This window comes from Patagioenas fasciata, chromosome 10, assembly GCF_037038585.1.
Source record: "Patagioenas fasciata isolate bPatFas1 chromosome 10, bPatFas1.hap1, whole genome shotgun sequence".
Taxonomy (NCBI): domain Eukaryota; kingdom Metazoa; phylum Chordata; class Aves; order Columbiformes; family Columbidae; genus Patagioenas; species Patagioenas fasciata.
In genome coordinates, this window is record NC_092529.1 from 21,124,138 (window position 1) to 21,141,177 (window position 17,040).

General features: G+C 45.0%; 1 long non-coding RNA gene across 1 annotated transcript in view; it reads right to left on the reverse strand.

The window, feature by feature from the left end:
* Nucleotides 1-5,510: 5,510 nt before the first annotated feature.
* Nucleotides 5,511-17,040, reverse strand: part of LOC139828742 (uncharacterized) — a 72,293-nt gene continuing 60,763 nt past the window's right edge. The window contains exons 2-4 of the long non-coding RNA XR_011740633.1: nt 7,829-7,926; nt 5,883-5,983; nt 5,511-5,588 (exon numbers count right to left, since the gene is read on the reverse strand). This is a non-coding gene — a long non-coding RNA (uncharacterized lncRNA). The remainder of the gene's footprint in view (nt 5,589-5,882; nt 5,984-7,828; nt 7,927-17,040) is intronic.

Consider the following 17,040-nt stretch of genomic DNA (forward strand, 5'->3'; position numbering starts at 1 on the left):
TGATTATTCAAACTGAGGCACTGCCCCATAGCCCTTTTCATGGGTCTGGATACATTATTCAAATTAACTCTCAGAACAGATTAGTTTAATTACATCACTTTGTAGATGCTTCTATTTAGAATTAGAGAGGCCTTAATTCAATTTACCTTAATCCACTTTCAAAATAAATTATAGCAAATGAAGACTTCACTAATTCTAAATGATTGTTCATACTTAGGTTAAACACAGTTTAACTAACTCTATTTAAATGTATGTATCTACTTAATTTTCATTACTTTCCCTTTATGTCACTATAACACATGTTCCCCCTTCTTTGGGCTTGCAAGTGTCAAGCCATAAGTGAAATACTAAATAATAACGAGTCAGACACTGCATTCCTTGATGGAGCAAAAATTCTTGAAGAGATTTATGGGATTTTCTTTTTCTTGCGCAAGGGTTAGCATATTGGGCCCATTGTTTCCATGCTAAGGTAATTGTCAATGCACATTGGAGGGACAAGGATGACTTTGAGATTATCTTATTGCACCAAGCATTAGAAGACAGTGTTTTGAGACACACATATCCAACAAAAGATCTCTCTGCCATGCTGGACAAGCCCAGTGGGGATGCGATAGCTGAGGAACGTGCCCAGCCACCAGCATCAACTTCCTGGGATCTCACACTGACAGCTGCTGTGCTAAATGGCTTCTGGCTCCCAGGCTCATTCACTTGCTGTGCTGCCTTGTATGATGGAGAAACACCCTCCAGCTCCCTGGTCCTCAGCATCACCTCTAAGACAAGGTTAGGAACCACTTATTTTCACCTGCTCATTACCCACCCAAGTCACTGGCTCAGGACCTCAGTGTGGTCATGCACAGCCTGGAGAACAGAGGGAACCTAGGGCACGAGACACACATGGTGCTTCCCCCACGCACAGATAAGTCAGCCCAGCATCCCCCTCTCTGCCCCCAGGCAAAGGCAGGGTGCACCGGGGCTCACAGCACCCTGCTCCCCGAGGCACTGCTGTCCACAGCCTTCCTTCGAATCTGCCTTTAATTCATGTTTGGCTAATCAGAAGCACCAGAGGCAAATTCAGGACACTGCCGAATCTGCAGGTGGCAAGTTAATGTGTTTTGAGTAGCAAGACAATGACAAGCCAGAAAGTACCCAAACTCCATAGGTGCTACTAACTCCTGTGCTATTTCCATGCATACAGAGCTCTACAGCAAATGAAAGGACCCCCAGGGTACATTTTCAACAAGGAACAAATTCTCACTTCAGCCATTATGTAAATGAAATGCTAAAACTGTTCTTTTGTTCCTCTGAGGTATTAGTACTACTAATGTGAAGTGCACAAACTTCATAATCGAGTAAAATATTATCTTGTGGTACTTGCAAAGTGCCAGAAGTTTATGGACTACATCTCTGGGAGACTCACAATGCTCGCAGAGCTGTACATGTCCTTTCACCAAAGTGCAGACAAAAAACGTTTCCATAATTTAAAATTCTGTTGTAATGCAGAATGGGAAATGACATGCAGATGGCATGTAGCTACTTAGAAATGAAGAGTTAGTAAAATAACAATAAAAAAAGATCTAGTGTATCTAAGCACACATGGTTTCTCCTGTGTGTAACTTATGATTTCAGAGCGCCCTGCCAAAGCTGAGCTGAACTATGAATACCAACTATTTTAGTCTTCAAGAGTTATAGCGCAGGAAATTCACATCTCTGTATTCTTTTCCCTAGCTGTCACTCAGGCTGCTCCTTGTGAAAGACCTGAATCCAAAAGCCAGCTTTGGACATTAATTTGACAGCAGATGGATCAGACAGATTGGACCCCATTAGAGCAGTACAAAGGTGGAATACATTGCCGAGGCGCACGCTGAATTGCTGTAGTGCCTGGCTTATGGTGTAACAGCCCTGTTTGCCCTGGCTAGTGGCACCATTGCTCCATGGGCTGCAGAGGATCTGTCCCAGGGTACTGCAGACCCACAGGCTCTCACGGAAATATTCATCCTGAAGGACACGATGGTCATGCTCTGTGCTGACCCATGAGCAGCACAAGAGTCATGGGAAATCAGCAGGAAGTGTCACTTTCACCTAAGCACCAACCTCCAACCCAGCAGCAGACTACAGAGAACTACCTCTGAACAAAGCCATATCTGCTCTGGTGGCTTCCACCTGTTGACAAAGTTGAAAAAATATCCAAGACAGATCCTCATAGAAACAAATGATACTCTAATTGGATCATCTCTCCAAGAAAATATATCCATCACACTCAGGATGCAACTAATTCAAGTTTCTTCCCTGCACCAAACTTTAACCAGAGCACTTAATAATAAAACGGAGTGCTACAGCTGTACTCAGCAAGACACAAAAGCAGTCCTGAGCAAGTGTCATCGACACTGACTTGTGTCCACCATGGCCACCACATTTGGAAATTTGGCTCTGGCCTCCACAAAACCCTACTGAGAGCAGGTGTCAGATGTTCTAGCACTGAGAGATGAGACGCAGAGTCTGGGTCACAGATCACAGGAGGAGGAAAGCAATCCTATTCACTCTAGGTGTTGGCATGTGTTCAAATTCAGGTGAGACCCTAAGGTAGCAGGCAGGTGGTGAAGAATGGAGCACTGGGTCCAAATGTGACACCTGAAGATGAGACAGAGATCATTACTCCCTGGGAAGATGAAAGGCAGCTGGGGTGCAGGTGAGGCTAAGGGGCTGGGGAAGGTGAAGGATATGGGGTAAGGTTTCCAAAGAGATTGTCTAGGACAGAGCAGGGAGTGGCTTTCAAAGTCAGGATGCAGACCTGATAGAAAGATGAAAAAGGGTTCAGAGCAGGGAGTGGGTTGAACCAGAAGCAGCAGAAGCACGAGCTCGACCCAGTTGCCAAGAGCTGTGAAAGAGGAGCCAGGTAGAGAGCTTGGGAGCTGCTGGTTACTCTTTCCAGATGAGCGGTAGCTTTTACCGAGCAATGTGACCGCAAGAAACACTTCTCTCCACAGCCCTGTGTAATTCCAACTGGAGCATTAAATTATTTTAATACAGGAATAAGTAGCAGTGGACTGAGAAGGGCTCCCTGGGCAGTGAGTCCAGGCTCCTGCAGGACTCACCTCTGTAATCCCTTTAACGCCCTGAGGATGCTCCATTGAAAAGCCAGCTCTGTTTCTTTTTTTGCCTGACTGCTCTTACTGAACCGTTGTCGCAGAGTAGCCCCGACCAGACACGAGGAAGCTTCCAGCATCCTAAATTAATTCATGACAAATCAAGCCCCCTTTGCTCTCCTGCTAACATTATCCTCAGTTGAAACAGCTCTTCCCTACTTGCTTGGGTTTTTACCCCCTCATATGCTCACAGGAAGCAGCCTAATCCCTTCTCAGCTTTGGTCTGCTTTGCTATGAAGGCCAAACTCAAGTTTAAATCTATTTGTTAGCTACGACTTTGTAGCAGTCCCCATTAGTTTTTAAATAGAGCTAAAATGATGTGATAGTGGCCACTGTTTTTTCCTCCGACAGGCACAAAACTAGAAATATAGACACCTGGTGAATGAAATACATACAGGACAGCTAACACAGCAACCCAAAGCTCATTTCTACTGCTTACCTTGTGCAACCAGGTAGGATGGTTGAACTGAAGCCAAATCTGGCCCTCTTGGCATGGCAGGAAGCCTGCCAAACAGATATGCCTCACTAATGTCAAATACCTGTATTCAGAGGAAGCTGTTTATGTTCCTGCTAGGTCTGCTTTGCAATTCAAAAATTCTAATGCTTCTGAAATGTAGTGTTATGATTGAACACCGGGCACCTTGGACATGGAGACAGACAAATGGACAGCAGGATGCTGTAGAGCGAGGTCACAACAGTGCAGTCTCAGCAGGGAAAATCAGATGTCCAAAGGACATACACTGGAGCAAGGAAATTTGGGAAGTAAGAGGGGCTGCAGACACCAGCACGGCACAATGTCCAGACAGCTGGAAGATGATGCCATTGCCCCACCAGTGAAGTCAAAAGACAGACAAGAAAACCTACGAAGCGCTGAATTCCCATCAGCGTGCAAGGGCAAAATGCTGACTTCTCTATTCCAGACTTACCTGGGTGAAATAACTGCTCCAAATCAGAGCAGGTAGCAAAGGGCAGGCACAGCCACGAGGACGTGACTTAGAGCAGGGCTGCGCTACACAGCAGCAGAGCTGTCTCAGCTCCACCGCGGTAACACAGACGAAAATGTGCTATTAAACATGTTACTCCGCTCAGCACTGCCATATATAAAAATGTTTTTCCAAGATACAATTCACTACAAATAAGAGTTGAGTACATTTCTCCGTCACAGCAAGAACAAAAAAATAGAGTAGCTAGGTTTAAAGGAGAACAAAGCATGTGCCCTGCTTTCTGACCCTGCTTTTTGTTTATTGTTTGTGTCCTACACCATATTTTTCTCATTTTCTTCTTCAATTATTTATTAAGGAAAAAAAAGAGATGGAGTAGGGTTCTCTGGTCTTGTTTGTGCCACCACTCATGGCTGCTGCTGTGGGAATACAGCTAACAGCAGCTACTAGTGTTTTATTAAAAATAATAAAGTATACCGTTACCATAAAATAGCAATGTGATCAAAAGGACTATTCTCCTATGCCTTTATCTGAGTTCTAACCGTAAATTAGAGCTCGGATAAAAACAATCTACTGTAGAGCATATGAAGTTTTAAAAAGCTGATATATTTCTATATAAACTGTTCAGTTAATCTTACATATATATTACAAAACAACCCCTCCCTGAAAATGTGAATCTCACATATACTTTTTTTTTTTTTTTTTATACTGAACCTTTTATTCTGTATTTTATGGATGCACAGGGGGCCGATCGGCTTAACTCTATTGACTTTCATAGTGCTGCTCTGGATCCGGCCCCGCTCCCAAGGCAATGAAAAACCTCCCCCCTGCTCGCAGCCCTCTTGGACAGGAACACTGCTCCATCTGCTGGGCTCCGGCACTAGGGACAGGGAGAGGCTGAGGACCAAGCAATAGTCAGTGTGCGAGATAAATCTGAGGCATATTGATGCCTGGCACTGGGGCATTAAATGTGTCAAGTCAGCCAAAGTCAAGCACAGAGAGCACAGGTTGTGTGTCTTCCTAAAATACACACTGCCCTGCAAACAAACGCAAATTAATAGAAGCAACTGGACACACAAAGAACCCCTACACACCTTATCATTCACAACTCCTATGTGATGTTCCGTGCAAGCACACACACCTACGCTGACACTTCTGATGTACAATAACACATTATGGGTTCGCTGAAAATCACAACCCCTCTGCAACATTCTGCTTTCCAACCGTCCCCTTTGGTTAAAGCATTGCTGCTTGTTTGCAGATAAACTGTTTTCTTATTTTCAGCCCACAGCACTGACAGTTCTCAGCTGTTACTAATGTCTCTGTTCTACCACCTGGCTCTCTTTTCTAGCTGCTCACATATATATATACACACACATATATACATACACACAGTAGATTACATAGTCAAAACAGACCTGAGGCACAGCCAAACACATCTTCAAGCTCTTGATCTTTCCAATGCAGACCAGTAGTATCTCTCCCCCACTGCACTCTCATACTCCTTTAAAAACAAGAGTGAGTTAGAAGAATACAATGGTGTCTTTCTCCAGCAACATAACATAGCTTTGCATTGAAACACTCTGTTTAAAATCCATCACATTTTAAAAAAAAGTCCATGTATCGATTATTATTCAAAGCATATTCAATGACTTAAGTAAAAAAAAAAAGTAAACATCTGCTTTTAACTTCTCTTTTATTATGCTTTATTATCTTCCTGCATTTCTCAGAGCTCAGCCCATGCAAAATATAGGAACTGACTTCCCGGCTTTGTTTTTACTTTCTAAAATATCATCACCTCATAGTCAATTCACTTCAGGGTCCTCTTCATTAACATAAAGCAGTAACATCTGGATTGCAAATGCCGCAAGGCAATGTTCATTTATGTAAAAAATGTTCCTGCCGAAAATAAAGAAATAAAAGAAATTCATTTACGGAGGCGTTTTTGTTAACTCAGTAGCTAGCGGAGGTTGAGAACAATATCTAAACAGAGGGACAGAGTGACCTGGTGACCTACCCAAAACACTCACTGATGGCTTCAAACCCAGATTTTTGGGATATGAGTATTGCCAGGCAAATTGCTGGGGAGAACCTCTTGCAGCAGGAAGCATTCGCAGAAGCCTGAGCTGCTCACCTTCAGCCCACTCGGGCACTGCCCATCGCACCGCTGCGGAAACAGAGATTATCTGGGAGCTCACTGAGCCGCAGGAGGAGAATAACAGGTGGCAAGTGAAGGGAGCTCCGAGATGATGAAGCGAACTGGTTTTATGTATCCAGGATGCATAGTAAAGCAGCAGTCTTAATACTTATCCCCTAGCATTAAGCATTATATTGATGGAGTGACTTTTTGGTCAGAAGCCATCTGCTGTTTCTGTGGGTAAGAGTCTAAAAGAATTTGCAAAGCTGGCTATCAAACCAGGAAAAGTTTCATTTGGCTGTGGGTGGTTTCCATGAGGCACCAGACCAGCAACAACACCGAGATGCAAAATAAATCCTTTTCTGAAACCAAGCAGAGTGCAGGAGGCCTCCTGCTGCTGAGGCCCCAGGGCGACGGGGGCTGACATTTGCTCACAGAGCTGCCCTTTGAGATGCAGAGGGCAAAGGTTTGGTCTTTCTGGGAGAACTGGGATAACTCCTGGTGTTTCCAGCTGAGATGGGCAGGGGTTGCACTTGCTGGGTTTATGGATTTCAGATCTGGTAAGGACAGAGGAGAAAAGGAGAGACAGGAGGACAAGGACAGCTTGGAGGGGAAGCAAAGATGAAGCAGGGCAGGAAAGGGACACCAGGAGCACTTCTGGCAGAAGGGCAGGATCTCATGCACATCCTCTGGGGCTGGGCTGCAACAACAGCCCCTGTCCCTTTAGAACAGGTCAGGGAGGACAGGGTATGGAAAGAGTGCTGTGCTGTCCTCTGAACAAGTTCAAAATTAATTTACATTGCCAACTACCTCCACATGCCCCAGTGCTGGTCTCTTAGCTTCAGAGTAGTGAATGCGCCATAGAATCATAGAATCACAGAATAGTTTGGGTGGGAAGGGACCTTCCCAGGTCCCCCAGTGCCACCCCTGCCATGAGCAGGGACATCTTCACCAGCTCAGGTTGCTCAGAGCCCCGTCCAGCCTGGCCTGGGATGTCTCCAGGGATGGTTCATCCACCACCTCTCTGGCCAACCTGGGCCAGGCTCTCACCACCATTGGTGTAAAAAAATTTCTTCCTCATGTCTAATCTGAATCTCCCCTCCTTTAGTTTAAAACCATGCGTCAGTGCTCTGTGGTCCTGCTGCAGAGGCTGGAACATTGTGGGCATCCCTGGAGTGTCATGCAGCTTGCTTGAAATGCCACAGGACATGCTCAGCCATGGAAGGACAGGCTCAGGACACAGACACACACCTGGACTGTCGCCTTCACCAGATGCCGAAGGCGCCCGTTCCTCTCCACACTCTCATCCCCAGCCACACAAAATAAACAGCAGCATTTAAAGGTGAAAACGAGTCTCGCAGAGCTGGTGTTGCGTAGCCTCAGAGCTGACAGCCTAAGATAAGAGCCCAAGACACAGGTAGGAAGACAGGCAGCTTTTCAAATTTTCAAGAAGGTCGAGGCAGAGGCGGAGGGAGAGTGAAAGACAGGCCAGGCTGGCAGGAGCAGCCGGGACTGCTGCTCTGCTGTCACTCCCCTGGCACAGAGCGGCCAGATCCCTTCAGTTGTCAAACGTGCACTATGCTATTGTTAATGATGCTATTACTTACCATATGTTTAGCAGTATGGCTGGATTTATTCAGTTTATTCAAATGCAGAATTGAATATTTCAGTGTAGCATGTGGCCTCAAGCTCAGGGGGGTTTGAACTGTGAGAGAAAGCAAAAGCTATTGCAGAGGAGGAAAAATGTTAGTTACTTAACAAGGTCAATAGCATAAATTCTTATTTTGTTTACTTCAGAGAGCACAGAAGCCAGTGCTTACACCCTGTTTCTGTTAATTACTTTCAGAGCAGGCGGTAAAATCATTTGCTCTCCTACCTAAAATTGTTCTTTATTCTGCTAAAAAGAGCTTCCAGTCATTTCACCCAGGAATGACTATACTCTGTGGACAGTAAATTGATTCTTTTATATCATCATAGATGGGGTCAAGCTATAATATTCAGAGCCAGCGATTGCAGGACCTGGAACACTGTTTCAGCCACTTGAAAAAGTAAAGCTTATTTGTAAAATTTAGATTCAGGTTCAGCTTCCAAACCTGTCCAAAGGTTTGGGTTATCCAGCAAGAAAAGATTGTTAAGAGCTGGCTTGCTTTGTTTTCTCTCTTAACCATAGGTGCTCAAAACCTGTAGCTCCCATCAATTTCATACAAACCTGGGTTCTGCATGTTCAAAAAGCAAGGCCTGGTAATTGCTCAAAGTAGTACAATATTCCAGAAAAGTTGTAAATAAAGTCTTACTAAAAATCATATTTGTTTGAAAGAGAAATAAACACAGGAGTTGTCTTGTTTCCCTTTGCCTTGCTGCTGTGAAGCAGATGTTAACACCAACTATCTGACCTATAAAATATCTCCATTGGATTCTGTCACGGAGGCACCCCGAGGTCAGTTTAAGGGACAACAGGGTCCAAAACAACTTTTATTAACCCAGTGAGAAACAGGGTTTTAGCACTCCAAAAGTGACTTAAATACAGGTTCAGATATCAGTTGAGGAAAATTATGAAGGGGCAGCAACTGATACAACAGGCGGTCCACAGAGTGCATGCACACGGCTTCACCAAAACAATGCCGGAGCCGCCCCTGAGTCCCGGAGGAGCACACACTGCATGAACACGGTGTGGGGTTATTTTAAAGAGACACACGAACTCGTAGTGTGTACGGAAAGAGTACGCTCGCGATTCTGCGAGGGTAAATTTGTAATACACTCGCAATCCTGCGAGGGTTAATTTACTTACACGTGCAAATGTGCACGGAATACTACACGCGCTTATGTGGAAGCATGGGAGGAAAATACACTTGCGATTGTGCGAGGAAATAATTTATACATGTGCTCGTATTGAGCACGGAAAGTTACACGTGCAAATGTGCACAGAAAGTACACATGCTTGTATTAAGCATGGAAAGTACGCGTGCAAATGTGCATGGAAAGTTACTCGTGCTTGTATTAAGCACGGAAAGCTACACGTGCTTATGTGGAAGCACAGGAGAAAAATACACCTGCGATTATGTGAGGATTAATTTTACAAGTGCTCATATTGAGCATGGGAAGTTACACGTGCATATGTGCACGTAAAGGATAAATACACTGGCAATCCCGCGAGCAGTTTCACCCACACTGGTGGCGGCGAGGCGAGCGGGGTCTCCATCCCGGGGCTCTCGGCAGCACCATCTCGCTCCTGCTCCCACAGACCCGCGACAATGGGCGGAGTCTCGACGAGAGTCCCGTTTTGGTTGGCTGATCAGACCTGACTGTGGGCATTCCAGAAGCTTCTCTGCACCCCCACCCCGGCTGTGGGTGCCCCTGGAGCCTCCAAACATCCCCACACTGGCCACAGGTGCCCAGCGGCTCCTGGCGCCTCGGCGCTGCCTTCTCCTAACGGCCCTGCCAGGGGCTCTGGGGCCAAACAAAAGGAGCTGTCAGCATCAAACAGAGAGAGAGGGAGATGTGCCTGCTCCTTCCATACTGAAGGAGGGAGGGGGAGAGAGGGGGGTTTGCATCCTGACACAGATTCTTACCCAGTAAAACCAGTTTAATTCCCAACATCACCTTATTACCAGAACTTGCTCTGGTAACCAGGTACTGCCAGCTTAGAACACCCTGCAGATGTGGCTGCTTTTACAGAAGAATGCAGCACACCCACCTCTTTTACCCCTGCCATTGTCATATTCTGGCTTTTCTTTGATGTATCCAAGTGTAGCTCTAAATCCATCACTACCTCAAATTCTTATTCTGGCCAGCCAGATGATAACAGTTGACAGAAAGGAAGCATCTTCCAAATTTCTTTAAAATACCATTTTATTGGAAGTCTTTAATAAAGCCAGTAGAACTCAGAGCTTGTATAAAATGGGAATTATGCTGGTTGCTTTGCAGTTTGACTGGATCACGTAGTCAAGAGAAAAGTAAACAGAAAAATTGCAGAATAGTAAGTGTAACCATATTATTTTCCAAAGCAGCAAGGAATGTTGCAGGACCTCTCCATCTATTTAATGTGAAATATCCTTCAAGATACTAACTTATCTCAGAATAAAGTGTACTCGTTCAATGCCCATGAACTACAACTTTACTGGCCATGGTTTCCAAGGAACAGACATGGCAGTAATTAGTGGGGCATGAAAATCAATTCTGATGACTCAACAGACAATCTGCGATGTGGAAGTGACGGTGCCTGGAATAACAAGGAATATACTTTGCATTCACAAACAAGACAAATTCTTCCTTTGACCACAACCACACTTATGTGACACCATAGTTTCAAACCAAACTAGTAGCAGCTCTGAACCCAACCATTACACGGAACTACCAGGTGAAACAGCATTCAAAAGATAAAAACCCGCATGCTTGAAATCAGTGCTGCGACACCAACTCCTTGCCTGGCTTTCATGAAGCTACTGGAGCCTTCACACCTGATGCCGTCCCTAACAGCCACGTCTGACCTGGGACACTTAGAGCATGCTGCCATTCCACGCAAACAACGAGATGACAATATGGCCCTTGATCCCTCTAATCCTCTGCTTCTGCTAAAACAGTGTTAATATGTCCATACATGCCTACCAGCACATTGACAATACATGGAGCTGATACTCACTTCATGCAGAGTACCATTTCAAAAAAATCAATTCCAGTTACCACCCTAGGAACATAACGTCCCAACACACCCAGGGGAGTATTTCATACATCATTTTAATGGATCTTCAAAACAGAAATCCCATCAGCTTCTTCAAGACTAAAAGGTACTTCGGCAGAGAAGAGTAGCCATCAAGCAAATTTGCAACAGAATCATGAACAAAACCAGCAAGTTTCTTCTGCAAACAGCATCACATGCTCCCTGTAGATAGAACTGTAATTTACCCAAAGCATCACTAGCCCAGCTGAGAGGCTCCTATTTCACAAGAGCACGCACAGACAACCCTGAGAAGCACCCCATCAAGGGATAATAATACAAGGATGGTTCTTGCAGTGCCAGATCTTGGTTAAAACAGAAAATGTGGCTTTTTTCAGAGTGGCTTCAAGGTTGAGGTGCTTTGTAGCATGCACAAAACACTCTGTGAGTAACTGGATGCCATTATCACTATGAGCCAATACAGCACAATCATTTGTGAACAACAGCTCATCAGTAGCTGCCTTCATTATCTTTACCTTTGCACACAATGCTGCAGATGTGGGGCCGCCAGCATCATACCAAATAACGGAAAAGCAAATCCTCAGCTGCTTGTAATTCTATTTGTAACGGTAAAACATCCTCAAGGGGACTGTGATGGGAGCTGGCAGCTTGTTTCAGTGCCCAGAGCTGCTGGCACAGAGCTCCTCGGCCAGGCTGGACCTGCCCCTGTTGTACCGAGCAGCCTCTGACCACGCTGCTCCCAACACAGCCCCGTTTCCATTACAGCTGGGGTGTAAAAGACGAATGGTATAAAGAAATTTCAAGCATAAAGGTATCAGAGTAAGCAGAGAAATAGAAAACTACCAGATATATAGAATAGGGAGAGAACAACGCTACATGTAAAAAGAAATTTTAATAAGACGCTTCCTTTGGGTCAAGATCTAGGGCCTGGCTTAGTGAGGTAAAAGGCAGGAGGAAAGAACAGTAGCAGATGCAAAAGCATCTGGGACTGAAAACAAACAACAGAAAATAAAAGAACAACATTTCAGACCTTAAAGTAGAAACTTAACAGTGGCAGGCTGTTCTTTAGCAAAAACACTGCTTTGATCTGGCGTAGTTCTGCCTATGGGTGTGCTATCCCAAGTATTTCAAAGAAATCTCTTATCATGTGTGCCTGCCTTGGAGAAATCATACCACTAAAGGAACAAAAAGGTTGATTGTTATTTTAATTGAATTTGTTTTCAATTTATTTTCAAGCTGTCTGGGGGAAACCTTTTACACATGCATTGTTTGATTTGTTTTTAACTTCGGTTCCATTATCCTAATAATGAAGCTTTTAAGGCATTTTAAGAAGCCTGTTTGTCAAAAAAGTTACTCGCGTTGATCAGATCAATACCTACGAAAGTGCCTGAAAGCAGGAAATAAATATGGATTAAAAAAAGCGCCAGCATTATTTTACAGAACTTGGGTTTTGCTGTGACCTCAGATGCTCGGCATGAATCACTGACGTGATCTCTGCCAACATACACATCCACGAGCTAATGCGCCAGAGGATTATTTTCCAGCATCCTTTAATGCCGGCTGCCTGCATGTGGTCTCTTTTTCAAAGGTGCTGAACGCTTCCAGCTCCTGCTGCTCCCCACGTTAAGCTCAGGGACAAACCAGGACAGAAGGACTCCTTGAATGAGATTAACAGTAAAGCCAGGATTTGTGCTACAAGAGGTTAATTAGTTTTCTAGGTAGTTAGCTAATAGTTTTTTTCCATTTTGTAACAAACCAGAGGCGTGTGAGCTGCAGGAAAGGGCATGCTGCACGCGGAAAGGGTTGTTGGGCAGCTCTACCCTCCTCCTGAAGCGGGCATTGGGATGAGGCCCTGGACTGTCGCAGTTCTTCTTCCCACACAAGCCCCTTCTGCTGCCCTGAAAGCACAAAAGGATCCGATAATCCCCTGCTCAGGCAGGGCATCCTCCCCGCCGCCCTTCACGCTCACATCTGGGGAGCCGCGCTGGACCTTTTTGTAAAATGATTTCTTCTGCGAGCCCGGGTGGTGCGGAGGGGCCGAGGACAAGGCACGGGGAGCCACTGGGGCCAGCGGGGGGGGAGGTGGCATGGCTGGTGCCAAGGGACTGCGCTCTGCCCAGGACCAGCTCCTTGCCTCCTGCTTCTCCTCATCCATTTCTTTCAGGTCCACCTGCAACTTCCTCACTGCTCACCTCCCTCCCACTCTTTGAATATATCAAATTCATTAACACATCCTATCGCACGAGAAATTGAGGGGTATTTTGTTTCTTTCAAGTGTGCTTTTGTGTTAAGACAAAAAGGTTTTAAAGTTGATCTTTTCACTCCTGAGCTTTCTTCAAGTGATATGCGCATCATTTTTTAAAGATGTTTGGAGTATTTTCGAATTTGGAAGCAGTTTTCATTAATAATAAAAAAGACTTAGCTAATCTCCTAATGATCACTTTCTTTAGAGTACTTTTAGCTCAGTTAACAGTCGAGTTTGCCTGATATAACAGCAGTAGCTTATACTTAGCTCTTACACTCTCTTTTTGCATTTATGAAAGAAATTAATCATTTATTTTCCATAGTAGTAAAACAGCTGGGTGGCATTAGACAGACAGGCCTCATTTTATGTTATTATTTCAGTGGAGATCTATTCATTTTTTTGAATGTAAGATTTCTTGAAAAGCAGAAATGAAAGGACCAAAATGACTTGGAATGAGTTGTTTCTGTCACTCTCTTTTCCTTTCCTCTAGCCCCAATAAGGAAACAAACTGTCAACACCATTAATTTTTTAAACACTATTCTGAAATTAAATATTGACCTAGGTTTTTAAAAGACAGAGCAGTTTTAAAAATTAAAGATCAGAGATCTGAAGTACTTTTTCAGAGTAGAGAGTATTTCTTTTTGGCCACTGAACTATGACTGCTCATTCCACCCAGCCAATTTTTCACTTTTACTACTGATCCAAAATATCCACGATTTACTCAGCTCTACCTTCACCTAAGCGGCAAATCAGAAGTTTTAATAATCTGGAGAGGAACCTATTTAACGTAAGGTCCCTGGGGAAGGACCTGCCATTAGTCACATGTTTGTTCAGCATAAAGTTCAAGTCTCAGTTCACTGTGAGGCCACATTGCAATACATGTAATGAGAAAGCCTTATGGCCGCGGGATTCATTAGACAGCCCCTATGGGTCGGCGTAAGAGCACAAATGCTAATGTGGGTACCCTGGGCCAAGTTTAAAACCCAGGGAATGACACCAAGAAAGTTCATTTGAAGACACAGGGAATCTCTCAAAGCTGCAATAGTGTTGTTGTAAAGTCACGCCAAGAGGTGACCGTGGTTCATGTTCTGCACCCAGTGGGACAGGGGAAAGCCGCAGCTGCCCACCCGTGCCCCGGGCAGGTCTCACCCTGTGTTGGCCCGTGGGCACAATACACACAAAAAAAGCTCCAGCTTCTTTTCTTACAGGTATTTTTGTGTCTCCTCATGAAAGTACTAAAGCTGAGGAGTGTTATTACTATGCCCTCAGGTTGCACCACCCCTACCTGAACCAAGGAGCACTTTACTATTCAGGCAGTCCCAGAGAGACAGATAAAAACCTCAAGAAGTATTAGACAAGCAGGAGGCAGCAGCCTGGCCCAAAGCAAAGGCCACTGTTGTACATGGGTCTTAGGAACAGGGAACCTCTATGGTGAAACCTGAGAAAGCAGCTCTGTTAGTAGCCCTAGCCTGGATCAGCCTGCTGCCAGCAAGGCAAATCTGTGCCTGGGCAGATGGGTGGGTGCCAACACCAGAGGCGGGAGCCCCGCCACCTTCACACGGGTCCAGGGGAATGGGGATGCGCACCGCAGCTCTGCTGCACCCGAGGCTTTGGGAGACCCAAGACTGCAGGCTTGTCCAGCCAACAAGACCCGTGCCATGGACAGCCTCAGGCTCTGGCAGCTTGGCCACCGGCTGGTGTCAGTGCTCCTCTGGCTGCAAAACCTTCGTGACTCCCATCCTCAATCCCTTTTAGGAGCCGACAAAGCAGGGAGGACACATGGCTCCGGCCTCCCTGGGCGGGTACTACCATCACCCTGGTCTCCCAGTATGCGCAAAGCGTATGGCCACGGTCCTGGTGACACCTGCACGCCAGCCTCCTCGCCGTCCTCAGAGGCTGCTGAGTTAGATGATGCCACCACCACTGCCCTCCTGCTTGTGCTTTAATTTCTGCTCCCTGCCATTCACAGTAGCGAACAATGATGCATTACAGTTTTCAGGTGCCTAAGGCTCAGAGAGCTTTCCTAGATATAATCAGCAGAAAAGAAGGATTCTGCATCGAAAGCCAGTGCCAACATCCCTGCAGTGATAACCATCCCTGTATAATTAAAACGAACATTTCACAAAATGTCATCTCCAAGCAGCATATTTTAGATAAAAAAAATAAAAAACATTTCCAAGATCAAAAGAAGAGAATTATAATTGGGAAAGGGTGGAGGTGGGGGAGGACAGTGTGACAGCCCCAAGAAGTATTACTATTATTATGAGGCAAAGTTTGCTAAAATGCCAACTGCTCGCCCACAGTGAAAGGAAGCACCAGTTTACTTGTTAATCGCCTTAATTAATTAACTGGCATTGTCCTGGATTTCCTGAAGCTGGGTTTACTGTGGGAATCAATTTTAAAGAGCTTCCAGAAAGAAAATTTAAATTTCTGCTTAAAGACTTTACAGATTAGTAAACAAGAGCTTGCTTCCAAACCATTTGGACAAAACCACAGCCGTGATTTATGGAGACACAGTCCTTTTTCCCATAGAGCCTGTCATGATCAGCTATATTGACCTGCTACACAGCACAAACTTCCCTGAATTAATCCCTCTTCGAACTACAGCAGCTCTGCTAGAAAAACAGCCCCTCCTGATGATAATAAAATTGACAGTGCAGCAGAAGCTGGCATGGGCAGGGTGTGCTGCACCAGGGGCCGGTCCCACCAAAACCCCTGCTTCTTTCCATCCCCGATTTGCTCTCTTCCGTACTCCACCTACCACTGGCCTTCCCTTCTGCTAGGATAAAGGGCAATTTGGCAAACCCTTCCTCCCATTACAAGCACTTACAGATGGTGACTGACTTTTCATTACCAGGGCTGTGATCTTCCAGACTTCACCAATTAAATGGGTATGAAACAGGCCATGGGCTTTCTCATAGTCCTCTGAGGCCACTCCAGTTCTTAGCATGCTTCTCAAGTTCAGGACATAGTCGCATCCAGTGCCAGATATTAGGGCATCACCTTCTTCCTGAGAGTCATGTTAATAACACAATTATCTGCTCTGTACCTTCTAACCACAACACATTAGATTTTCTCCCATCCAACCTGAGCTCCAAGTCTCACTTTAACTGTTGTTTTCAGGGTCAGTGATTCTCACTCTGTAAATGTGATCTCCGCTTTGCTGCAGTGAAACAGATCTTAAAGCTGCCTGTTACATGAAATAGTAGCTACGGAAGCACAAACACACACAAACGTCTTCACAACTTGAACTTCAGTCTTCTCATGTTCATCAGGGCCCTTTCTTTCCTCGAGCCCTGCAGAAGGCTTAGTTGTGGGATGGTACTCAACCCACTGAGGCCTGACAACCACAGCATCCTTTGTGATCAATACAAATGGGCTTTTGGGATTCATTTCATCTCACCTGTCTTACACATCTATTTTGGGACAACGAATGACACTTGCAAAGGACCAGTTTCCCTCCACTGACTGTACTAGAAGCTGCTTGTGTCCAAACTGAGATAAACACATCTATGTCAGGTTACCTGAATCTCTTAGACCCTTTGAGTCTAAATAATATACTGCAGATAAATATAACATGTATGACCTTATTAAAGGGCTCCAGTAGTAAAATACCCATCACATAAATATGGAAGTGCATACTTCTTTAAATAATAGATTTTAAGTGCTAATTTTGATGTTAGATTTTGCTCTTACATGCGTGTAACAAGACAAGAGGGAGTAAGGGGTTCTCCCAGCTCAGTCCCTGTAAAGAATAGCTGGGTGGAATTGGCCCATTCCAAAAACAGACACACAGGGATGGTTGTTCCCTTCTCCAACACGGGCAGCACCACAAAATGGGGATGGAGAATGCATCCCTCTCACCTGTATGTTAACATCTCAGTCTCTTTCTGCCTAGA